This window comes from Haplochromis burtoni, unplaced genomic scaffold, assembly GCF_018398535.1.
Source record: "Haplochromis burtoni strain Fernald_Lab_line unplaced genomic scaffold, NCSU_Asbu1 Contig_14, whole genome shotgun sequence".
Lineage (NCBI taxonomy): Eukaryota > Metazoa > Chordata > Actinopteri > Cichliformes > Cichlidae > Haplochromis > Haplochromis burtoni.
In genome coordinates this window covers 1,620,865-1,647,537 of record NW_024582375.1, presented here as the reverse complement: position 1 = coordinate 1,647,537, position 26,673 = coordinate 1,620,865, and positions in this window count along the sequence as shown.

The window sequence follows — 26,673 nt, the reverse complement described above, 5'->3', positions numbered from 1 at the left end:
TTTAAAGCTGACAACTGAAATCCTTTAAATGAGAATGAATGGAGGTTTAGGGTATAAACAGTCTGTGTATAAATATGCAGAATCTGTGGGCATGGGACAAGATTTGTGGTACTAGAAGCTTTCAGGTTTCCATCTGTAGTTCACCTTTAATATGAATGCTGTTGACTAATGTTTGAGGTCCGTCTTATAACCATTGGTTATTGTTTTTATGACAATTAAGATAAAGATAAGATGTATTATAGTTAAACCCAATCAATTGAAAAACATGAAAAATAACAGAGTGCATAAAATTAAGTAAATATCACTGAACAAAATAGCTCACAAAGGCATAAAACACATAAAGAAGATCCTCGATTAATTCATTTCTAATAAATGCATACATTTATTGTGGTATAAGGCAGGAAAGATTTCTGTGCAAGTGAAGCTGAAACAAATTTTAGAGAAACTTTCTCTGGTACCTGTTCATTAGGTAGTGCGGAGGTGGTCCAGAGCAATTTATTATTCCTAGCCATTCCCCATATACACAGCCGTTTGGTCATCTGATGGATTAGAGTCTGGAGTCCTTCATCAGCTGACGCAGAGATCATCCAAATTATTGCGTGTCAGCTGATGGAGGAATCTAAACTGAGGTTTTCTCAAGCAACAGAAATGACGGATGAGAATTTGCTCGGATGCATTGTTAAGCTAGCAATTCAATATCTGGGCCACAGATATGTTCCATTACAGTATTGTTTTATTTTATAATGAATGCAATCCCTCCTCATTTTCACTTATTGCTCAGATTAATAGCCATCTGCCCAAAAAGTCAGGTACAATCACCATGTTTTCTGGTTGGAAGTGGCAAAGTCTCCAAGAAACACATCCAACACAACTCACAGTATTCCCTCTGGGTCATAATCAACACTCCAGGCTCACTCGTCTTATTGTCCAAGAATTTTACATTCCACACGATGATAGATGGAACAGAAGATTTATATTGGCTCCCCTTAGCTTTCCTCTTAGCTTCAGCACTAAAACTTTGTCCTCTTCTCCCTACCTCATCTAAAATTACAGGTTTCAATGCAGAAAAAAAAAATAGTTATTGACGTTATTGAGCTGATGTAACTAGCTTCTACTCAGCCTGGCACCAAGGAAGAGAAAATACCATTTTACTAATTTCTAAAAAATAACGATCTGCCTTTCTAAACAGTGACTGCTGGACAGAACAGGACATTTCCTCCAGTATCTGCTACCTTCAAAAAAAAAAAAACTTTTCAAGTTTTCAGTGTAGGTAGCAGATATCCATTCAAGTTGTAAGAGCAAGCAATAGTGAATAGACTAGATTGTTTTCTGCACGGGCTTCACTTTTCAGACCTGAGGCTACATTCATCTTTTACATACAGTCTATTGTCTCAGCGCAGTGCTCAGGCCAAACTCACTCACAATCCATTTTCAGTTTTCTATCAACACTGTGTAATGCGAAGACAATAAAATATCAACTAAGCGTGCAGTATGGGATTGCATTGTGTTTTTCACGTAATTTATGAAGCTGCTGATTGTGCAGCGCCAACTAACGATAAAAGAAGCAAGGTTTAACAAATGAGTTGTAGAGAAAAAGATAGGAAGACAAAAAATTTTTTTTTAACTTTGATTTACAACTGGAATGGAGAGCAAAATGAATGTGAGGCTGTGAAGCTGAGACCTCCCATCTGCTGTGCTGTAGGACAGAGGCAGAGCAGCCATCTGTGCTGAAATCTGTTTTAAAATTTACATTTAGTGATGAAAAATAGACAATCTAGATAACAAGCCGAAGATTATACAATCTGCTATCACAGGCATACTATAACTTAATACACAACTTACAGTACATACTCTAGGCATGGGAAAACCTGTCAGAGGGAAGAAGTAATTTCATTTTTCATTCTCAGTGCTCAACTTACTCTCTATGTGACATTATTTCACAATAAATGTAGTGCAGGCTATTTCACCATGATGACCATGTTCACAATACCAGCCCATTTATTTCAAATATTAACATTATTAGCCTTTTTTATTTGCAAAAGTCAGTGCTATTTCAGATTTGAAATCATTTCCTGAGAATCAAATGTCAGGACGCTGCTTAAAAAAAAGAAAATCTAATCACGTCTTTTCAGTCTCCTCCACTGGACCTTGGCTCTATGACAAATGTCTCATATTTGAACACCTGCCAGACATCACTCTTAGATTCTGTCTTGAATTTCATAAGGACAAAGAAGCACTGAGGCAGATGGATAAGACAGATAGAAAAGTTTAACAGAAAAGTTCTATTTTGGTTTTTCTTTGATCCCTTATAAGCGTACTGAGTAAATATTTAATAAAGGGAATCTAACCTTTCGTGTAAAGTGTGAGAAAATGCACAAATATTGCAGAATAGGCAGATGGTAAAAGAGATACACTAGATGTTTTTTGGTTGTGTGTGTGGAATATTTTTTTGTGTACAGATGGCACAACACAGAAGAGCTACCTGGTCAGGCCAGGACTTTGCAGTCTATTTACACCTACAGGCCAGTGGAGACTCTTTCAATGATGAGGATGTATGCATCTTGGACAGGGAGGAACGCTGGTTTGAGCGCGGAGTCAAAGAGGCCATTTATGTGAAAAGGGAAAGATCATCTCTGAATCGAGGAGAGGGCCTGAGGGTACATCTTTCACCATCTTACAATGCTGTGATTGCAGCCATTCCCCAACTCTCTGTGAATGGTACTCATGGCCATTGATCAGTGGTTGTTGATCAAAGGTCATGAGAATTTGCATAATTATGATGAGGGTGACCTCCCAGCCCATTGTTCCTTCAGTGGGCTGGTTTCAGTCATTATGCAGGGCTGTGTGTCGGACAGGGTCGTCTGCAGTACGGGGGCCCCACAGGGAACGGTTCTGGCTCCGTTCCTCTTCACCATCTACACTGCAGACTTCTCCCACAATTCCACCCAGTGCTTCCTGCAGAAGTTCTCTGATGACTCTGCAATAGTCGGCCTCATCACTGATGGGGACGACAAGGAGTACAGAGGTCTGACCCAAGACTTTGTGGACTGGTGCCAGCTGAACTACCTCCAGATCAACGCCAGTAAAACCAAGGAACTGGTGGTAGACTTCCGCAGGCACAAGCATTCTCCACTGCAACCACTGAACATCCAAGGTATGGACATTGAGGCTGTGGACAGCTACAGGTACCTTGGTGTTCATCTGAACAATAGACTGGACTGGACTCATAACTCAGACGCCCTCTACAGGAAAGGGCAGAGCAGGCTGTACCTGCTGCGGAGACTCAGGTCATTTGGAGTGGAGGGCCCACTCCTGAAGACCTATGACTCTGTTGTGGCTTCTGCTATCTTTTATGGCGTGGTCTGCTGGGGCGGCAGCATCTCTGCTGGGGACAGGAAGAGACTGAACAGGGTGATCCGAAGGGCCAGCTCTGTTCTAGGATGCCCTCTGGACCCAGTGGAGGTGGTGAGTGACAGGAGAACGGCGGCTAAGCTGTCATCCCTGATGGACAACATCTCCCACCCCATGCAGCAGACTGTGACAGCACTGAGCAGCTCCTTCAGTGGGAGACTGCGGCACCCACGGTGTGGGACGGAGAGATTTCGCAGGTCTTTCCTCCCCACTGCTGTCAGACTTAATAACTAGCATGCACAGTGTTTTTAAGCAGAGCTTAATGGATCCTGTTGGCTTTATTGAACAATGACCTCCAGCTTGCACTTGGCTGTAAAACGCCTATGGCTAGGACCCGAATGGGAACCTGCAAATCTCAGAATGTGGTTCTCAGCTGGAGAAGACTGGTGTGCCCGCTCCTGATTGGGGAAATTTTGTGGTAAGGCCTAGAGACAAGTTGAAGATCCCCTGGTAACCTGGGTCCAAGGAAATTATGTATATTCCATGAGTGGTTGTTTAAGTTAGGTACTGGGTATTGTCAAGTAAAATTGGTTGGAAAAAGGATTTTGCACCAAACATCTCCTTGTGACTCCTTAACAAAGACTGCAACTTTGAATTTGAATGCTGCATGAATGATGATTATGTTAGACTTAAACTTTTCACTTGGGAGTGTAGCTGCTCAGGTTTATGTAAAGGAACAGTTTGTAATAAAGCAATGAGTTTTAGTCCTCAGGACCATGGACAGTTCTTGGAAATTTCTAAACAGAAGAGTTCAAACCGATGTGTAAATTCCACACAGTCAAAGGAGCTTGCAAAGAAAAGCGTCTGGACTTCTTTAAGTTGCTTGAAGACGTTTCACCTCTCATCCGAGAAGCTTCTTCAGTTCTAAGGTCAAATGGTGGAGAGTCCCAGATATAAACCTAGTGGGAGTATCCCCCCACAGAGGGACAAAAGGACCCCCTGATGATCCTCTAATCGCCTGAGCCAAGGTGTGAAACTGGGTGTGGGTCCCAATCAGCCAGAGTTTCGGGTGAGTTCATTGTGAAACCTGGCCCCACCTTATCATGCGAATTCCTGAGGTCAGATGGCCCAGGATGTGAGTGGGCGTTAAGGCGTCTGGGAAGGGATCTCAAAACTGGATTATAGATGGCAGAGAGTTGGTGTCGTAAACCCCGCCTCTGTTCAAAGATGGTCGCTCACAGTGGACATAGATGGCTTCTTTCACTCCTCTTTCAAACCATCTGTCCTCTCTGTCCAAAATGTGAACATTGGCATCCTCGAAAGAGTGTCCTTTATCCTTAAGATGCAGATGGACTGCTGAGTCTTGTCCTGTGGAGGTGGCTCTTCTGTGTTGTGCCATGCGCTTGTGAAGTGGCTGTTTGGTCTCTCCAATGTAGAGGTCTGAGCATTCCTCGCTGCACTAAACACAAACTTAACAATGTGCTGTACAGTGCAGCGCTGACTTCAACAAGACCAACTGTTTTTCCCTATTTTTATCATTGTCTTTATGTACCAAAATCGCTATGAAGACAACAACTGACTCATTTGTCTCAGACGTGGTCCCCATCTTTGAGCAAACATTTCAAAAGGTATGGAGATAGTTTTTGCAGATGGGTGCAGTAGTACTAATTGCCTAAACGCAGATAAAAGCAGTTCTATAACTTGATCGTGTTTCACAGCTTTCTGGTGAACGCCACGGTTTCCCTCTAGAAAGCGGGAGGCAGTGTACAGGAAGCGAGAGGTGAGTCTAGGCATCTGTCTTTCGACTGCTTCTCCCTCAACCTGGACCCGAGTAAATGGCAGAAAATGGATGGAATGGAGAAAAATGTAAAAGAAAGATTCCTCGCTACGATGTTAAACAACCAATAACTTCAAATAGGATGGGAAAAAAATAGAAATGCGTAGATCAAAAGAGTGCGTGAGAAGGAGGACATGAAAGGACAGAGACTTCAATGCCACATGCTGTATCACCCCGTCATTGGATTCAGTGCAATGCACCATGTGTGGATGATTCACATTGTAAGATGCAATTACCAGCATGACATTTCCTTTTAATTGGTTTACCAATGACTCCTTTCTGAGGCGAAGGTCATTTTCTGGTTCAAGGCAACTTCAACCACCTGATGGATGCTGAGATTAGAGAATACACTAGTTGGATAACTCTACATTAGTGCACTTCCTTTTCTATTTGTAATATATGTTATCAAATCTAAACTTTGGTGTCTGATCAAAGTGACACTATCCTGTCCCATTTAGATCAGGTATTTAGAGCAGGTATATTACGAGAATTTTTCCATTTTATCTTGACTGCTGTCAGCTTGGTACGTTGAAGGTACTGTGCAACGGCAGACAATTTATTTACCTGTCTTAATGGGTTAAAACATGCAAACAAAGCAGGTGATTTTATAGGGCAATCTCCTACTAAACACTGGAGAGCTACAGCCTGAGTGAGTCAATGACAGTCGGAGCAATTTTGCAACTTGCTCACTTTTTGCAATTAACTAATCAGGTCAGATACTAAGGGAGCTGGCCCCAAGGTGTTTCCTAGCAACCATGCCGCTGCGATCGGTCCGCAGTGTTAGTGTGTGTGTTTTCCGTGGAGAAGGAGAGTTACTGCCGCAGTAAAACTGTCTCTCGGCCATAAGTGATTTGTGACTTCCCTCGCTTTTGCTATGTCGACGTAGAGGAAAGGCACGCGCCGTCTTTTGTTTGAGCAAACACACTTTTATTACCGAGAAGAGATTGGCAGGTGGTGCAGGATCTAACTTACAGTATAACCGTGCTTATCCAAAGGACAGTGCAGTTCTTACTCAGTCTGAAAAAAACTTGTTTAATGCATTCCAAGAAACTCTGTATTTTCTGTATGTATATATTTTTTCTTTTTCCAGAATGAATGTAAGTTGAGCAGTTTACAGGGGTGTTATATCACAACAAAATCCCCCCCGAGCTGTGCATATTTACATTCACATCCTGTTATTTTGTTGTCTAATATCCACATCTTTCTCTCATCAGTTTGCATGAGTAAGTTGTAAGTTACAAACCAGAAATATTATTTGGAGTCATTTGCAGCTGTCCTTTGGTCGGCCTGAACTATCTAAACTTTGAAGCTGATGGCAGTTAAATATCACATAAGCAGACAAGATAATAATCAGTTTGATAAAATTAAAGCAAATTAATGAAAAGTATCTCAGTAAAGTAATAAAACCCACAAGAAAGCTCAGCATATATGAAAGAAAATAAGCACAAGGATCTGCATTACATTAATTACATTGTAGCCCTCTTTTTCCTCTGAGCAGTGCCATGTCCAAACTGGTGGCCCTGCAATATAATACTATATTATGATGAATCCCCAATATTTTTTCCTGCCCATATTACAGTATATATATATTACAGTAATACACATTGTGAAGAAATTCTCATCACCCCAACACTCTTATGGTACAATCACACTAGAAAGACTAGAAAAACTGTGGTTGGAGACGACAGCATGATCAAAAAACCGACCTTTGTGTACTTGTTGCCTTTGGAACATTTGTATTTTTTATTTTATTTTTTACCAGGTCTGCAACCACTTGCAGTCAGTTGGCTTTTCAACTTCAACTTTGGTGCATCAAAGCAGCCATAAAACTGTGATGAGAGTCAGTCTGTTGACAGTTTGCGACTGAATGGGGTCAAATTGATGCTTACTTGCAATTTGTTTCTGATAATACAGTGATTAACTGTGATATATTTGCAAATATTGCAAAGCTGTTGCTGTCTGTTGCAATTTCTATGCATGGAAATTTATATTAAACAGAAATTCACAAAATTACTTATAGCCCAGCCAAAACTTCATAGAGCTGAAACAGAAATCCACAACTGAAGCTTATGCGAAAGCTCTATGAAGTAATAATCTATGCTTTACATTACTTCCACTTTCCCTCGCTGTGAAGCTCATTGCTGACATCACTGGTCTAGTCCAGTCATCTTTCTGCTCCCCTTTTTCAAGCCAATCAGCCTCACTTCCACTCATCTGCCATTCTCCCTGCAAGACACCTTTATGCAACCCAGGTCCTCCACATCGTTGCTTCTCCCATGTTACTCAAGCTCCACCCAAGCCTCCATCTTTATCTTCACTACCAGCATCTAGACTCTGCGAGGTGCTACCATAATTTCTATCACTGCTGGGGTTGGGTTTGACTCTGATGGACTATGTGAGTCTCCAGACTCGCCAGATAACTTAACTGTATTCTGTCTATCAATAAATCATGTTCAGTTCCTTCTAATGATCTCTGCTTATTGAAACAGTGACATACGTAGTTATTGTAGGACTACGATCAAACCACAAAATGACACAGGCTCTCAGCAACCTTGCTTTTATCTGGGAATATGATCAGTATACAACCAGTTGGCAAACTGGCTCAGATTGATTGCCAACATGTTGGCAATCTGTCTGCATTTATAAATTAGATGACAATTATTTGCGAAGCTTTGCCAACCTGCCTGAGAATGATTGTCGTCAGAGTTGGACCATGATTTTTTGACAAAGTAAAAGTATGCTACACTGAGAGCTTACTGAAAAAAGCTTGCAAGCTCACAGATGCAGTGAAAGTGTGCCAGTGTATTTGTTTTTCCTTGTGCAAGCGGTGAGTGTTGCTTCCTACATTTACTGAGAACTTAAATTGAAATGTAAAAGAACATAGTCTGATCATGTGACCTAAACACTGAAAGGCAACCTTAATTTAGACTTTCTTGATAGGCATCCTAACACATATTGTAGACCCTGAAAATGAACAGAGTCCACTGAATGAAAGCCACAAAATGCACTTCTAATATTTAAATAGATTTCTGATTTTATTCATGTGCAGCATATAACAGCTTTCTCATACGTACCATATTTTCTTAGTCTTGAAGCTAATTTTCAAACAGACTGAAAAATTATTCACTCTCCCTGAACAAGAATTACACCAACATTATAGATGCAGGATTCTTATAAACCAAGCAATCAAGCTTCTGTGTAAAATTATGTAATATAATGCATGCAGTGATTCAATGGCCCCTCCTACATGCACTGTAATGAATGCTGATCAATGTTAGATTAATGGACAATTACAGTTGTATTTTTATAGCACATCAACAATATGGCCAAGTGGACTGCTGGGGGTGGTAGGTTGGCAGTTTCGATGCTCAGCCGCAGCATGTGGGCGACAGATTTTCTGTACAGTTCTACAGCTGACGTATCTCACAACTAATAGGCATATGGGAGAAATAAAATGATCCAAAAATATGCGAGCATTGATTATCCTCGACATGCTTGTTCTTGTAGTGGGATGGGAAATAGACTGTAAAATCATCTTCCTGTTTTTTTTTTTTTACTTCTTGCTGCTTCAGGTTTGTACAGCAGCGCTTTAACAATGTTATTCTTAGAATGTGCTGTGAACAACACAAAAACACTGTCATCCTTATTAGCCACTGATGGCTTCATTAGCCAGTATAAACTGTTCATTAGCTTAAGAAGTTGAAAAGTGATCCTGACTTGGAACAAAGCTTTGCTTTGATCAAATTCAGTCTTCCCGGTGGGGGCTGGCTCTTTGTCTTTATGATATTTTGACAACAAACCCCACTGGTCTGTACTCTGTAGTTTGCCTGCGTATATGTGAAGGCACACATTTGTGCCTGAAAAGTGATGTCTTTGTGTGCGTGTGTGTGTGAGCGCCTCACTGTTTGTGAGAATGTTTCTTAGGAGGATTGGGAGAGTAGGAGTGAGTGCCTGTGCCTATTTGTGTGTGAACCGACAATCTGAAGTTGCCTTGGATCTCCCCTTGGCACTGGCTCCCGCTAGCAACTCTCTGTCTCTGTTGTGTTTGTAGATTACAGGGGCTGTTGATTTTCGGATGTTTCTTTTCCAACTTCAAAGTTTGACTGATCTTGCTTGCAGTAAGGGACTGAGCCACTTAAAACTTTTATTATTACTTTCTTTCCCCCCTCCCCCATCTTCCCTTTACCTCTGTCCACACACGCGCAGTACATATGGCAGCTTCCAGTATACTGGGGTTTTAACATATGACTGCATGAAAAATCACGAGCTGTGCTCATCTGAATATCCCTTGCCGGCATGAACTAAGCCTGGAATATGCTGAAGAAGTTGTAACAAGATGGACTGCTCAATCACATCAGCTTTAGAGCGAACATTAATGCGAGGCAGCGGGGGCTAAAGGCATTTGCGAGTTACCACTGGAAAGAAGACACATTAAAAGTCCTGTTGAAATCAAATACAGCAACTTGAAAGCCTTTTAAAGCCCAAGAGAGATGAGCGTTAGAGTGCATTACAGTGCGTACATTAGTAAGTAAGGGTGGTTAGCAGTAAATGACATTAATCATGCACCCACTCAGTGTGTTGTGGAAGCTTTGAAGTGTTGCTGAATAAATGCTTAGGAGATCTGGAAAGGGCATGAATACCACCTCATGTCAATCATAGGCTAAATCCATACTTATAGATAGTTTTACTTTGTATTAAAGGGGATTTCGCCCCAAAATCATGCTTGTGAGTGGATGTAAACATTAATGGCATCCTACCTCCTCTGCACACGGCCATTAACAACCAGAAGAGTCTGTTCAGTGACAGGTTGCTTCTCCCCAAGACAAGAACTAACAGACTTAAAAACTCCTTTGTCCCACACGCCATCAAACTGTTTAACTCCTCTCTGGAGGGGAGAGGGAGGGGAAACAGGAGGACAAAGGAGGGGGGAACAACTAAGCTGTAGTGCCTCTTCACCTCACTGTACAATACCTTGTGCAATACTTTTTGTAAATAGTCAACAGTGCAATAGACTCAATACTTGAAATGTGCAATTCACTTGTATTTTTTATTCCTATTTATTCTATTTATCCCCTTTGTATATTTTATTTATATTTGTCTCTGTATTTATATATGTGTGTGTGTGTGTGTGTGTGTGTGTGTGTGTGTGTGTGTGTGTGTATGTGTGTGTGTGTGTGTGTGTGTGTATATATATATATATATATATATATATATATAATATTCTGTAACTGTAACTTCTGTCGGTGCTGTGCTTTTTGGAAATCGAATTTCCCAGAGGAACCCACCCGAGGGATTAATAAAGTTCTATCTTATCTTATCTTATCTTACCTTTAGCTGTAATGTGAGCTAACCTGCTATACAGTGCAGCTTAGTGGAAAGAACATACTTCCTATATGAAACTGCTGACAAACAGGTTTACGGATTTCATTTTTTTGTTTGTTTGGAATAACTGAGCCATGATTTACAGAATAAGACATTACTGAGTTTCTCTAATGTGCCGTTGCATTCAAGAGAAGCAAACATCTACAGCCAGAAGTTTAGAGACTGAGGAGCTCACTGGAATAACAGCATCACAGGCCAGATAAAAAGATAAATTTGACTTTAAATTGAACTGACTTTTGAAATATTTTGTACTCTTTTATAAATACAAAAGTTCCAAGTCATCACTCATTTCTTTAAATTTTGCCTCAAAAATCAGAAATAGGTGCAGCGATTTACTGAAGTTCATATGTACTATGACTAAAATATGTCTGTGAAGGTTCTCAGTCATCCAGGTCATCGTAGTCAAAGGAGCTTGCAAAGAAAAGCGTCTGGACTTCTTTAAGTTGCTTGAAGACGTTTCACCTCTCATCCGAGAAGCTTCTTCAGTTCTAAGGTCAAATGGTGGAGAGTCCCAGATATAAACCTAGTGGGAGTAACCCCCCACAGAGGGACAAAAGGACCCCCTGATGATCCTCTAATCGCCTGAGCAAAGGTGTGAAACTGGGCGTGGGCTGATTGGGACCCACGCCCCAGCTTTATATGATGTCTTTTGCAATTTTTTTTTAAATGTGCAGTTTCTTCATTCATAGTGGGAACTCTGCAAGAACTTGGTAATATTACAGACAAATTATGTCACCAGTACAACATGAGTGCCGTTATCTGGCTCTGTGGTTTAATTACGTAGCCTGAAACAATAAAAGCATCACAATTTTAGGCACATTAGTACCATTTTATGCAAAACTCTTCACAATGTTGAATTAAAATCTTTACTGAGGGTAAATATGTCAGGTTTTACATATAATGATTCAATTAAGTAACAGTAAGAGTTTAGTGTTGATGTGTAATCATGCTCATTATTTAAGTAATCCTATTGGACCTCAAGATTAGAATCATGTTCCTCTGATCAGTCAAAAAATCAAAGTGGGATTACTTTAGCCGTACCATGGATTTCTAAGAAGATTAGGGGTTGAAACAGTCATTCTAATCTAAGAATAATTCATTTCCTGATTGATTTTTGATAAAAATGTACTTTGCTGGGTGAAAAATGTCTCGGAGTCAAGAGTCAGAGCAGTTATCTGAAATCAAGCCGTAGGCCTGTGTCAGGATTTATGACACCAGTGCTCTTTATAGAAGCTGTGTCCATAGCAACAAAACCGTACATGTGATATACTTGAACTCTGACAGCTGATTGGTGTGAACATTTTGATTTCACAGTCTGAGAATGTCTGTCTATTATGCATCTCTGGAGAACAATCAGCTTAGAGATGATCAGATTTAGAGCCATCATGTCGATTTGTCAAGACGGAGGTCGGAAAGGGAGAAATGAAACAGCCACGCCGCATTATGTGAACAAGGCATCTGTGTTCGCATTTATCTTGTGTAACACATGGACGTCTCATTACGTTTATTATTTAAGCCAGTTCCCCTGTGTTATTTCATCAAATTAGCTCAAGGAATAAACGTAGAACATCTGAAATGACTTGTAAAACACGTTGCACAAAAATAACTCAGGGTGTGTAATTAATCATGTGGAAATTAAAGTAAAAGGAGAGGGTTCGACCTTGTCCTGTGAGAGTTAACCCATGTCCGCAGCACAGGACTATTTTTACATTATTTTCAATTATCATCTGAAATGGACAGGGACCCTTGAGGAAGGTAGCCTCATTTTTGCCAAGTCGCTGTCATTGAGTCACATTACCACATTCTTTATATAGCTGAGCTGTGGAAACACGGTCAGCTGGCTCACAATGTCCCTCAATTCCATCTCCCTAAAGATTAAAGACTTGGTTTGATAAAAATGTTGAATACTAATTGTTCCCTACAAACTCTTTGACAAAGTAAAAAAGTATGCTACACAACGACAAATTTATATAAAAGAAAATGATTTTACTACAGCCTTGTACATATACAACAGCACACAGACTAGTGTTGACAGGTACATTTGCAGTGCATCATTTCTTAAAACTATCCTGCATATAAATGTCACCGAAGAATTATGCGAAAAAAAATGTCACTTGAATAATGTCATGAAAGCAGTCAGCTGTGCACATAGTGCCTGGATAATGACTTTAGAGATACTGTCTTGTTGTGCACGAAATACTTCTTCGTTTAGTGTGACAGCATCTTAATTAATACACACTCTGGGGGTGTTGGACTGGACTGGGTGCCTGTGGTGATTGGCAGATAGATTAATACTGTCAGACCCTGGAGATGCATGTCACATTCCACTTGAAGCCATTGTTTCTTGTTTCAAGGACAGTTCACCCACCCCCATCGATGCCACCCCTCCTTCACTCTTCTGCTGTTCCTGTGGTGGTGGTGGTGGTGGGGGGGGTCACTATCATTTAAACAGAAGTCTCAGAACACAAATGCTAGAGTGGATCCCATAGGAGAAGGAGCAGTAAACACTGTGACACCGTTCTGTCACTACGCCTTCTCTAATTGTATAAAATGCAGTTAAGACCTTTACCAGATGTTCTGCTAACTACTCTTATATTCTTTATTATTAAATGACACATTACTAAACACCTTCTCGTAATGCTGGTTGCCCATTCATAGCTGAGTTATTGTGACAAGGTGCTGCAGAACTACACATCCCAAAGAGGGCCGCGTAGGATATAATGCTCTCTATACTAAAAAAAACCCCGGGAGGTTTGTGTCCTGCTTTCTTAGCTTTCCAAAGTAAGGAAAAAAAACTGGATTAAATGTGAAGAAAAAAAAAAGTTTTCACACGACTCTATTCAGTCCTGTGGAAAACTACGTACACCTTTACTGCTTCCACAGGAATTAAGAGGCTAAGTAGCAGCCAGCTGCTGCTAATAAAATGCATTTGATTAAATGATCATCAGCAAATGTAAGCACCTCTATAAATGCTGAAGCTTTGGCAGTTTGCTGTTCTGGAGCATTTATGTCAAGGAGGAAAGACATTAGCAGTTATCTTAGAGATGCAATAGTTGCTGTTCATCTGAGAAGGGTTATAAAGATATTTCCAAATAATATGAAGTCCATCATTTTTCACGAGTGAGAAACATTTAACAAAGCAGATTCAATTTTCCTCATATTGAAACTTTAAAATGGGACTTCAAAAACCCCCCACAAAACAATGGGTGACATCATGGTAGCTCCACCGTCTATGTTTTTAAACCAGAGATATTGGTTAAGCCTAAGAGGATGGATGGATAGGCAGATGAGGTAGAAAGAATGCAGGTTTAAGTTGCTTTCGCAATTCCTTTATCTTTTTATATTGTCTGTAGCTGTAAACCAAAGGCATGATTACCTTCTCTGCCACATGATATGAATGTGGCATAAGCCAATTTCTTTTCAAGTGTTTCAAGTGTCAGTGCCAATGCCAAAGCATTTGTGTAGTTTTTCAAATGCAGTGCTAACAGAGTGTGTGTGTGCGCGTAAATTTGATTCTACTTGAAAGATTTTAACTCGATTAATTCATTTTTATTGTGCTGAACCTTGTAAGAAAAAAATGGTGATTTCACACGTGCCTTGACATTCTTGGAGCATCCTTCATGTACTCATTTGTTCCTACTATGTTTTTAAGGTCAACAAATAAATCAAAGACGGTGAAAGCCAGAGGTATTTTACACACAGCTTTAACTTCACCAGGGGCTGTATTTCATTTCCCGGAATCAACATTTTATTTCTCTTTTTTATGCCCTTCGTTTCTTTCCCATATGGGTTCCTGTTTGTACTCTGCTTCAACCCCGCCTTGGGCTCAACTTTGGAATGAGTCTGTCTCTGCGAGATGATTGGCGGTTGGGCTCCAGCCAGGGACAGCTGGTCTCTAAGAAACTGTCTTGGTGTTTGGAATACATTAACGGCCACCACACTCAAGGTACCTTGATGTAGTTGAACGAGTCAGGCTGCTTTTGACACCCCATCTTCTTTCAATATCATGTTTGACATTTGGGATGTAGATATTTTTCTTATAGCATCCCCTGAAATGAATTCATTCCATCTAGTTATTTTTTCTATGTCTCTGCAGTGCATTAGAATCATATTAACACATGGCTCTGTCAGTCACAGGCAGTGGCATTTTTCTTGTTGAAATTGCCTGTTTATGCTTTTGTTGAAAACACAGTCACTAAGCATCCCCTTCAGTCAATCTAAATATATTATTTATCAGGGACTGACAGAATATGCCCCAGAGTTTTAATGCCGCATTTGTTATCATCGCTTAATTGCAAACTACATGTTTAACACTCCACTGGGCCATGGATGATTCAGAATTGCTCAATTTAAAATGACTGCAGTGCCAGTCAATGAGGGAAGGCAGATTCTCTTCCAAGGCTGCCGTAACAATTCAAAATGACAAAAGAGTGAAGTGTGAGAATATTTTAGCTAACTTTACATTGTTCCTTATATCATGCTATAGTCACGTAACATGCATTATTTTGCATAATGAAAATTCTTTTTAAATGTTTTTTTTTTATATTTAAAGTCGCTCTGATATCCTTTTTAAATACAAAACACAGTGAATACTGTGTTGGAGCAGTCTCAGCAACGCGTTGTTCCTTAATATTCAGTGATGGCCTGTAGACTAGAGACTGGTTGGCCAACCCTGGCAACCTCAGGTCATTAGTTACAAAATATGTACTCAAAACCTGTTGGTGAGTGGTTTCTGGAAGTTGCTGGTCATCAACAGGTAAAACTGGTGAAAAAGAAGATGCTGCACTGAAAACCTCCTTCTGATTGCTATGGTCACAAGCAGACTAACTTAATGTTTGCATGATCTATTCTGTGGCTTCCTTCCGGTAGGACACCTTATCCAGGAGGCACCCAAGAGTCCCTCTTGCATGACTTAACTCCTCACCCTATCTCTAAGCGATCTCTAAGCTACCCTCTGTAGAAACCTCATTGCTTGTGTCAAATTTTCTGGGTCACTACCCAGAGCTCGTGACCATAGGTGAGGATATGGATGTAGATCGGCTGTTAAATAAACAGCTTTACTTTTACAATCAGCTCTCTCTTGACCACAACAAGAGAGATGGAGGTTACCACCTGATGAAGCCAACATCTCCAAAAAAAAAAAAAAAAAAAAAAAAATCAGAGATGAATAGAATCAGTGACACAGGGCAGCCCTGGCAGAGTCCAACATGCACTGGGAACATGTCTAATTGCTGGGAATACTGATCAACCTCTCGCTGTGGTTGGACAGGAAACCCTATAGTTGAAGATGGGAACCACAATCCCAGACTGCCAATCCAGAAGCACAGTCCAGTCCCTGATATTCATGCAGCGTTGGATAGGTGTGTCAACCAAGACAACCTCATAACATCAAGAGCCTTTAGGAACTCAGGATGAATCTTAGCCACTCCAGGGGTCTTGCCACTTATTTAAGTGATTTTGCAGTAAGTTATTTACCCCAGTGAACAATACCCCAGCATTTCTCTCCTAGTGATTGGCGAGTTGTCTACCTCATCTGCTTTTGGCATGTTGACATGTCAGTGGAATTGAGATCCTCAGTGTACTGAACCCACCACCACCCCTGGTCTATATCATCATTGAAATCAGCATCACCTCACCTGCACTATATAACCTGTGAGTAGAGCACTGCTTTCCCCCGCCTGAGTCATCTTTGCCAGAGTCGCTTTGTGGCTGACCAAACGTCTTGTTTTGTTAATGGCTTCACTAAACTCCCCCAATCCCAACATTTTGCTTCAGCTACTGTAAGAGCTACATTCCAATTGGCCTCCTGGTACTCGTGAGCTGCCAGTCTTATGGGCAACCAAGTCCGTGGGACTCCAGCTTGATGATCCCCTTCACCGCAGGTGTCTACCATCTGGTTTGGAGATTACTATAATGACACATACCAACCACCTTGCAACCAAAGCTCTGGACAGCTTTACAATGACTAAGTCTTGTGTGTGATAAAGCAATAATATGGTGATTAACTGTGATAAATCTGCAAAAATCGCAAATTTGCTACTGTCTGCAGCAGATGTTACTATACAGGAAAATAACCAGAATACAATCAGTTTATACCCAATTCAGTTCATTTAAACTCAGTTTTATTTATACAGAAGCACATGACAGTATTCACCTCAAAGTGCTTAGTGGTCTCTATGCAATTGAAAGGCTTTGCAGCAACTACTTGTAATCAGGAAAAAAAAATCTGGGCAAGCAACCATTCCCCCCCCCCTTTTTTTTTGTAGCCACAGGAAGGTTGACATTCAACTTTTACTCTAGTGTGACTGAACTATTAAGCAGTCTAACAAAGGATTTGTTAGACTGATTGTGACCCAGAAGACTAGCATATGCTGGCAATGAGTCTTACAATAAATAAATAAATAAATAAATTTTTTATTTATTTATTTATTTAAGGACGATAACAAAGCAGAAACAAAATGGCAATAAAAATGAGAAAGACCAGGACACAGGACAACAATTGTCCCAGCTGGCAAGTTACTAAGAATTTTGAACCTTTTCTGCTAGCATGCAAACCTTCATAACAGGTAGCTTACCTTTCAAAAAACAAACAAACAAACAAAAAACTTCAAAGCACATGTGTTTTTACTTCAAGAGCAATTTCTATCATTAAAAAGATAGAAATGGTCGAAGGCTCTTCATACTTTCTGCGAGCTCCAAGCATTTAATACTCAGACAGCACAGAGAAGCAATTTGAAAGCATGAGCTAAAACCATACATAGCTCATCAATGGTGCTTCAGTTATGAGTAGAATAGTGAGACACTTGTAAACCTTTGCACACTTCGCATATGTGCTATATAGCCATCACTATGGCCACAAACGTATCATTTTCTCCACTTCAGCAGTCACCGCAGAAGCACTTCTGGAGTTCCTCCACTATTTCTTTTCCAAATCTCATGCCCACCATCATAAATAAGAAGAGCTCAAGAAGTAGGGAACTCGAAAAGCTGTTCAAGGTGGAAAGGTATGCTGGCATCTTACAGTCTATGAATGCCACTCCACAAGACTTTTGATCTAGACCTTTGCTAGTGATGCCAAATGATCCCTAAGGGAATGGGAATGAAAATTCAGTACCATCTACATGCTCATCATGTTTCAGATGTTGCTCTCAGGATCTGTAAAAACGCTTCCGGAAAAGAACAATTGATTTTTTGCAGAAAACAGCAGTTGAGAGTACATCCCAAAGATACTCACCCTTTAGATATAAGATATACTGGATCCATAATTTTATGCTTACAAGGCATACAAGAGGGTTTTTTTTTTTGAGGAGAATATGGTTCTTGTTGCTAATGGTTAACAGTGTACCCCTGTCCTTATCTGTCACAGAAGGTTGCCTTTTTATAATGTGGGCCTCTTTTCTAATTTCACACATTTTCTGAATATGTTGGGCTCAGCCTTTACCAGAGGAGAAATCAGAGCACAGCATTTAAAATGGCACACAATCGTCACACAAGAATAAAAACAGAACAGCAACCTTCTTGCAACTAGAAAAAATCTGCAGTTGCCAGATTTGTTCTTCCACTGTTGGAAAAAAAAAGTAATTGTTGCGTTGTGTAGTAATTGCAGCCACCACTTACTATCTGCACTGGTTGCTTTGTGGGAAGCAGCCTATCACCAAACAACAATGGTCCCACTCAGACTGCCTGCCAGTCAGATAACTGAAGGTTTGAAAATAATTGCAGTCTACTTTTTTAAGTATTTTGCATTGAAATCATTGTCTTAATTTCTAAATTTCTGTTTAAAATCTCTAAGGTTCTGGCTGTTCTGGATGAAAGTATGAAAGTAGTTCATATGCATTTCTCTGTATGTAGACGGTAACAGATTTGCATCATGATAACAGATTTGCAACATACGACAACAGATTTGTGATCTTTTATGATTTACCACAGTTAATCACCATATTGTCACAAACTGATTGCACGTAATTGCCAACTTGACCTTTAGTCTTAAAGTGATAGCAGACTGATTGCAGACTCCATCTTATTGACATGACATTGTGACCTACCAAGTTCCTGTAAAGACTGTAATGAAAGTCACAGACCAGGTCCTTGTCTTCAGAGCAACCAACTCAAAAGTAACAAAATCATAAGTCTGTTGAACACAGCCACAATAATATCGTTCGTGCCATGGATTCAAATCACTTTTTTCCCTAGTGTGGCTGAAGTATTAGGTAGTGAGTGATGGCAGTGGCTGCCAACAGAAGCTCCAGCAGAGACATGATTATACGTTTTTGCAACAGATTACTAACATGGTCAACATTTTTAACTTACTTCAAATCATCTTAATGGCATTTCCCTTTTTGGATGTTATTGGTTATCATACTGTAAGCAGATATTTTTAATTATAAAAATGTAAAGTACACCAATATTAGCAACCTTGTTAGGCATACACATTTGTGTTTCTGTGTGGCTGATGGCTGGTTACCTGAATGTGCTGCACCTCACACAATGAAATACCAGCGATTCTGTCCAAAGAAAAGAGGTTAAAATCTTCCCAGTGATTATAATGAGGTGTGTTTAATCTAACCTACTACTTTCACTGCTGAGTGTTTAATAAATGGGAACTAAATAATTGCCACTGGTCCACCATCAAGAAGAGCTAGTTAAATATGTCAGACTGAAGGTCGGCTGGCAGAATTTAGAATAACGCCCATGTTAGCAGGACTTCATAACTGCAGTCAGCATTGTTTGTATCTCTCTGTTGTGCAGATGACATTGCTGAATGCACCACAGCCAAGGACAGCCCTCCTCTTGCCTTTTGTAGCCGTGTTTTGCCCGCCTATTGAAGTTGCCTTTGCCGCTTGGCAGGTGAGAGTGTGTGTGTGTGTGTGTGTGGCCAAGTCCCACTGTGAATGACCTCCATGTCCTCAACCTGGCCAAAGCTGCCACCGCTATAATGGCCATCATATCTCAGCCCCACTGTGCCTGCTCTCCAATTGTGCCTTACAATTTCCCTGTGCCCCTCTCTCTTTTTTCATTCCCTCCTCCTGAAATTACTGTATAATTAGTGACATTAAATGTCGGCCTGTTGAAGAAGGCGTATGATTTAACAGGTATTTTCCCCCCACCTCAGTAAACCATGTTCCAATTTACACAGCAATCCCAGTGAAATATATCTGCACTAAGAAGTGGACTCACTTAAAGAAACTTGATGGTATAAGCAATATTACTGTTGATCTTTTTATCTCTGTAAAATAACCACTTACTTTTTGCTGAAATTACTGTTGTGATAATGGAGTTAGTGTGCTGACAGATAGCCGCAGCTTCGCCAAACAGTGGAAGTACACAACTGCCCGAGGCAGTCTCATCAAGTCAAATAATACATTTACAAAACAGTTTGTTCTCTACAGTACATTAGGCAATTCAGTTTTCCTACCCGCTATGTGAATATCCTAAAACAATATCAGTCACTGCAACCAACAGAAGCAAGAGCAAAAGAACGCTTTTGTAAAGTAAATAAGTGACATTAATGCAAATCGGATTAAGTGACCACTGTGTTTAGGAAATAATCTGAGCTGAAACAGCAGGCTGTGGTCTACTATTTTTACTACAGTTCCTATTCCCTCCAGGAAATTAAAGTTCACTTCACATCCAGCATGATTTCGTCAATGATCTTGCCTTGCAGTGAGCTAAAAGTCTACAATGTGGGCTAACATTTAAGATTTTGTGCCTCTCGGTCGACAACTGTGATACTGATCAGTTCTCATATCATGCAAACACTCTGTCCCTTTTCTTAGTTTAGACTTGTGTGAATGTAAAGCATAAAAAAAAAAAACCTATGATTTTTCTGTGTGTGTGTGTGCGTTAATAGTAAGTGTCCCTGAATGTCCCGCAGGGGCCACATTTCATTTTAAAAAGACACACTGTTGAACTGACTGCACATAAAAAAGGCCAAAAGTCTGTTGATAAATTTCCAGGAACAGATGTTTGCAGCAGCCCTCCCTTGATTTCTTAACACTCAAGAGAATGTGAATGCAAACGCTGGATTGGGCTCCATTCCCAGACCAAAAAACCAAAACAACAACAACAAAAAAACAAAACAGAGGTGCTGGAGAACAGAACGCGGCTGACCTCATGAAACAACATGTTCAATTCACTGTTTGTGTCTGTTTTTTGAGTGATTCAACTACACTCGAGTTGACGCCGCCAGATGGTATTATTAGTTCACTGGCTCCGAGCATTACAGAAACAGCTCCTGCATTGCAAGAAGCTCAGTGAATTTTGCTGGAGTTTGCTGTAGATGAGGTCAGGAGTAATGCTCAGACTGGAGATGGGTGTTGCTTTCAGTTACAAATTATCTGGAGTGAAATGTAATTTCACGTAGCGATTTTACCTGTTATTAAGATCTAGATGCAATCCAAATATCTAAATGCTTGTATTGAATATATCAAGTAGGATGTGGGAAGAAGTAATGCCAACTATCACCGGCAAACAACTGTGACTTGGGTCATCATTGACAATACAGCATTAAGATAATGATGCGACTAGATTTGCTGGTGGCTGATATAAAGATATTACAGAACATATAGAGTGGAATATAACAACCATGGCATAAACAGAGTGACAAATCAGTGGTGTTTTAGGCTGGCAGGCCATTTTAGGTTGTCAATATAGTGTGGAATCTAGAGGTGAGATTTATATAGTTATTTATAGACCCGAGAATGCTGCCAAGTGCTTTTCACAGCAGTGTAACTACAGTTCTGTGCTGTAACATGATATTCATTACAGTACATTTAAAGATCATGTTGCGCTTGTTTACCTGCAGTTAATACATTATGTTTTTCGACCATTTTTGTTTACCTCTGAAATCAAGGACTCGCTTTTAAAAATAAACTAGAATTGTGTAACAGTGTGAACTACATATGAAAAGGAAAACTTAAAAAGGTTTAAGCCCTGAATGTGGATAACATCACATTGTAGGTTAGCTATTGTCACAACTGAAACGTCTGCATGATTTGGGTACACTACAATGCTCACCTATACTATACAGTCAAAGCGTTTTTATAAACAGAAAGCTTGAGGTCTGGAATACCCCTGAAAAACCAACGTCACACTGTCTATTCAGTATCTGCAACCTCTTAACAGTGACAGCAGGATCCAACACACTTCAAAATGTACAAATTACTGCCCCTGATATGCTTTTAAGAATAATTATTCTCAAAAATACGCAGGCAGAGTAAAAAAAATAGAAAAAAGTGAGAGAGTGTCTGTGTGTCTCCGACCTCAGTCGTCATTAGCATAATTGAATTTCAAACGATCAGGAGAGTATTGAGAAAAGAGAAGCCACTGAAAATGTGTAAATGGAAGGCTGATGGACCTTCTAAATAAAGTATGTGAAAGACAGGCAAGAAGGAGGGTCAAAGGTTCATGTTGGTATTCTCCCTATATAAATCAGTTTGTAATGCAAGATCTGTAGCAATGTGAAAAAGTACGTTTTCACAGAACTCTACACAGTCCGGTGAAAAATACTTTGTAATTCTGTAACCTGTAGAACTGCAATAACTTCAGGTAATTGTTTTCTGAGTGACTTTATCATTATTCACATATTGATGAGGATTTTGGTCTACTCTTCTTTATAGTTGCTTGCGTTTATTGAGGTTTGCAGCCATTTATTTTTGAACAGTTCTTTCAAGGTCCCACCACAGCTCTTCAATCAAGTTGATTTTGTCTGGACCATTGCAACATCTCCAATCTCCTCTTTGTTAGCCATTCTGTTGTAGATTGGCTGCTTGGCTTGTGCATTGTCCTGTTGCATGACTCAGCTTGAGCCAAGCTTTAACTGTTAGGCAGATGGTCTCACATTTGACTCTAGACTACTTTGGCATATAGAGGAGTTCATGGACGACTCAGTAACTTCTAGGTGCCCAGGTTGGCTGGAAAACGAGCCCAAAACATCAACTCTCCATTATCGTGCTTTATAGTTGGTTTGAGGTTTTCGTGCTGATATACTGTCGTTGGCTTTCACCAAACTTTGCATTATTGCCTAACATCTCCACTTTGGTATCAACTGTCCAAAGGACATTGTACCAGAAGTTTTGTGGTTTGTTCTGATACAACTTTGCAAACCTAAGCTGTGCTGCCATGTTCTTTTAAGAGGGAAGAGACTGAATACTCTTCCATAAAAACCATATTTATTCAGTCTTATCTAATTGCCCCATGAAGACCATTTTTCATGCTAATTGAGGCCTGTAGAGTCTGATCTGAGACGTGTCTGTAGGATTTTTTGCAGTTTCCCCTGAACATTGCACGGTCTGGGCCTTGGGGAGAATTTCCTGCTAAGTCCACTCCTGGGAAAATTGTGGCATAAGTTTTTTATTTTTATTTTTTATTGTCACCGAAATGCTTCAATTTCATATTAAGTCAGGCCTTTCAACAAGTGCTCCAAAACAACATATGCTGGAGTTCCAGTGACAAAGCCCTTCAGCTGCTGTAGTAATTATGAGGAACGGAGGAAAGAAGGTGACATAATATGGAGCAAATTTTTGTGAGCAAGGCAATTGTGCCAAACAGAATGCTAAACTTTGACCCACTTTCTGGTCAAATAATATTAGTGCTTAAACCTAACTGAGCCTCATCCACATTTGTCAGATCATAAAATAAAATATTTGAAATTGATTTGTTACATTTTGCAACAATAAAAGAGTTTAGCTTGCTGATTGGGATTTTCTGTGTCACTTTAAAGGGAATTACAAGTGATTTGTTCTCTTTTTAAATAAGATGACATGCTGGGTATTCTGTTTGTACTTTGAAAGTAATTTTGTAATTTCGCTTTCACTTGCTTATCTTTCCTGCAGCTATCTTTAATTCTTGCAACCTGCCAGTTTGTGTCTGTCGACATGACATCTCCTTTATGTCCATGTCTCCAGGATGTGAGGACGTGGAGATATTCTTCCCTCTCGGTGTCATTATGATGAATGAGCAGTGAGGTGTGGCAGTGGGTAGGGCAGGTTTCTCCTTGCGGAGCAGTGAGCTATCGCTCAAGTGGCGTCTCTGGAGTGGAGTTGTTCATAAACATGCAGATAAAATCAGATCCTTCAGCAGGTGGTACCCTGTCCTTGGCAGAGGAACCAAAAGTCAAATTGGCATACATTAGAATGATAGTAGCCATCCCCGAGGACAGACTGTTTTTAGTTGTCTCACTAGTTGGAAGTCAAAGGCGGCCGAGGAGCTGTCTGATAGGATTTGATTTCTGCCTCTGACCGAATATAATCCTGGTACTCAAAACACCTGCTGCCCACCTCACAATATGAGGCAAACAAATCACATGTCATCCATTAAGGAATGAAAAAACAAAAAACAAAACAAACCACCTGAAAGACAGCTGAAATTTCTCCAAAAGTGTTCAGTTCAACTAAATTTTCTATAGTCCAGCAACATGCCTCATGCATACAAATAAGCAACTTGTCTTACTGATTAACCATTTCCTAACTGTGAATCCAAGACAATCCTTCTGTCCAGAAGTAGCTGTTCTTCTTTTAAAAAGCTCCAGAATAGCTCATAAACAACATATGTTCAAAACAATTATGTTTACCCTAGGGGGAAATGTAACCTTGAGTCTTCATAGCAGATGTTGGCAAAAATAACAGATTATAACAGCTTTGAAATCATGATTCATTGGCACCGATGAGCGCTTGTGCTGGTCACCAGTGTTTGCTGCAATGCAACTTTAAAAAAAAAAAAAGGATTAAAAGAAAAAGGAGAAAATGACAGCACCACATAAAAGAACATAACACATTTGCTTTTGCTTTTGTCCACCCACACTTTAAATATGAAAAATGCAAATGGTCAGGTTTTGCAGTGTTTGTAGCTGCTCCAGGCATACTGGCGGAAGCTGAAACAGAGGTGGCAATGCATCAAGTTATGGCATGAGACTTTCAGAAAAGTCAGACACTTTATCCTTGACTGTCTCGCGGTGGGGTATGAATATTAATAGGAAGTATTAAAACATCGTAGCGTAGGCCCAACTTAGAATGCATTTCACCGTCAGCTTCTGTAGCTTTGTGCGTTTGTTTGGAATTTGCATATATCATTACAACAAATGGCATGAACTGCATGATGAAGGTTACTGAAGTCAGGTAGAGGAATCTACATTTTTTACATCAAGAGACCCCCTGCATTATTTTTTAAAATCTGGCTCACTCTAGCATATTAATTTTAAATGGGACTTGCGTTGCTCTGTGCCAGCCTTGGCTTTACTAAACTCTCTTGAGACTTAGTGTTATCTTTCAATACTTTTTTCCATTTGTTACAAAAGGTCTTGTGTCATGCAAACAAAAAATTCATGCAAAATAGTGAGGCAATAAAGAATTGTTCCTTCATTAGTTCATGCACATTAAGATGGCAGAAAAATATAACTTGAAACAGTATGCCTATTTCTAATAACCTTTGAAATGAACACTGGCATATGGGCAGTTCACTAAAGTGTTTAGCGAGCATAATCCTTCATTGTTCCAATAGTCACATCAGAACACCTCATTATAAATGCATGTGAGCTTTCCTTGTCCTCTACAGTGAAAGATCAATGCCAAAAGAGGTTATAAAATGGTAATCACATCTCATTCTATTTTTATGAGCAAGTTAATTTAAGAACCTCTGGTGCATCAGGTATCATGAATATTGGATCAAGGGATAAGTGACTCAATATTAGTGTAACTTGGTCTGAACAGGTTGGACGTACAGTATTGTCACGGGGTGGAAATGGACAAGTTAACTAGGTTTTTTATCTCGCATGAGATGCTGTGTTTTATTATTGTTAATATTTTAATATTGTATAGTGTTTTATTTTTGTTTTATTGCGTGCTTTTATTGTATTTATTGTTGACTTGTCCTGGAGAGACTCCGCCCCTCCCTGATTACTAACTTGGCACACCTGGGAGGTCACAGAGGCCCAATAAGAGGGCCTGACGGTGTTCTGAGAAACCATCCTACTCTGACAAAACGTCCTACCCATATTATAATTTGACGGTGACTTGCGACTAAACCTAACCATAACCATAACCTTAAGAAGTATTCTGGATGGGTGAGAGAAAAGGAAGTTAATATGGCGTTGTGCTCACCGCACACAGTTGCAGTAAGGCTGGTTGTGCTGCAGTCGCTAACTACAGTTTTCCTAGCATGACTGTAGTATTTAGGGCTGGGTATCGTCACTGATTTCTACAATCTATTTGACACCCATTCACAAGCTCCTGATTCAATTCACCATTGAATTCAATTTTGACTCAGTCAGATTTATTATAATTCTGATCATTTAGTTACTTGTGAGACTTTGTCACAAAGGCATCTGCTGTGTTGCTTACACCTTTACATTACCTGATTGTTCTGAAGTGAAGCAGAGCAAAGTTAGCTGTGTCTCTAATAAAACCTATAAGCGTTTTGCAATTTGGCATCATTTTAAAAAGTTTAAATTTCTTTGGTCTTGAACAGCATAAACAGGCTTTCTTGTTCGAAGTCATTTAAAAAACCCAAAGTGGCCGACAGCACTGTACACAGTGGTATACTGGTGCATAGAGACCATACTAACATCATGTTCTTGAAATTAAAAATTCTGAAGTTTATGGATCTTATAAAATATAAAACTGCAAAAATTATGTACAAAGCCAGATACAATATGTTACCAGGAAATGTACAGATGTTACGGCTGTGGCCATGTGTGGCCTGTTTTCTGTCTGTGTTTTCTGTACTGTGCTTAAGACTTTTCCAGGTCCCTCCCCTAATGAGGAGTCGTGAGCGACTGATTGGACCATGGAGCGGTTGACTACCTTCAAAAGGCCGCTCTGACAGCTCCGAGAGGGGGAGAGAGAGAGTGGAACGAGCGAGTAGCCGGACAGCCGTCGCGGCCCTGACCCTGGTGTTCCCAGCCCGTGCTTATCTTGTGTATTTGTGAAAGTGTGAAATTGTGAAAGCCGCTCCTAGTGAATTAGTTGAGCGCTTAGGCACTCTTGGGTTGAAGCGGAAGGGGTGAGCTGCCTTTTCTTTTGGAATCGTTTTCTCCTGTTTTCCGGGTAGGGAGCGAGGGATAGCTCTGTCATTTGTTTGTTCTGTTTTTCTTTCCTAGGGTTTAGTTA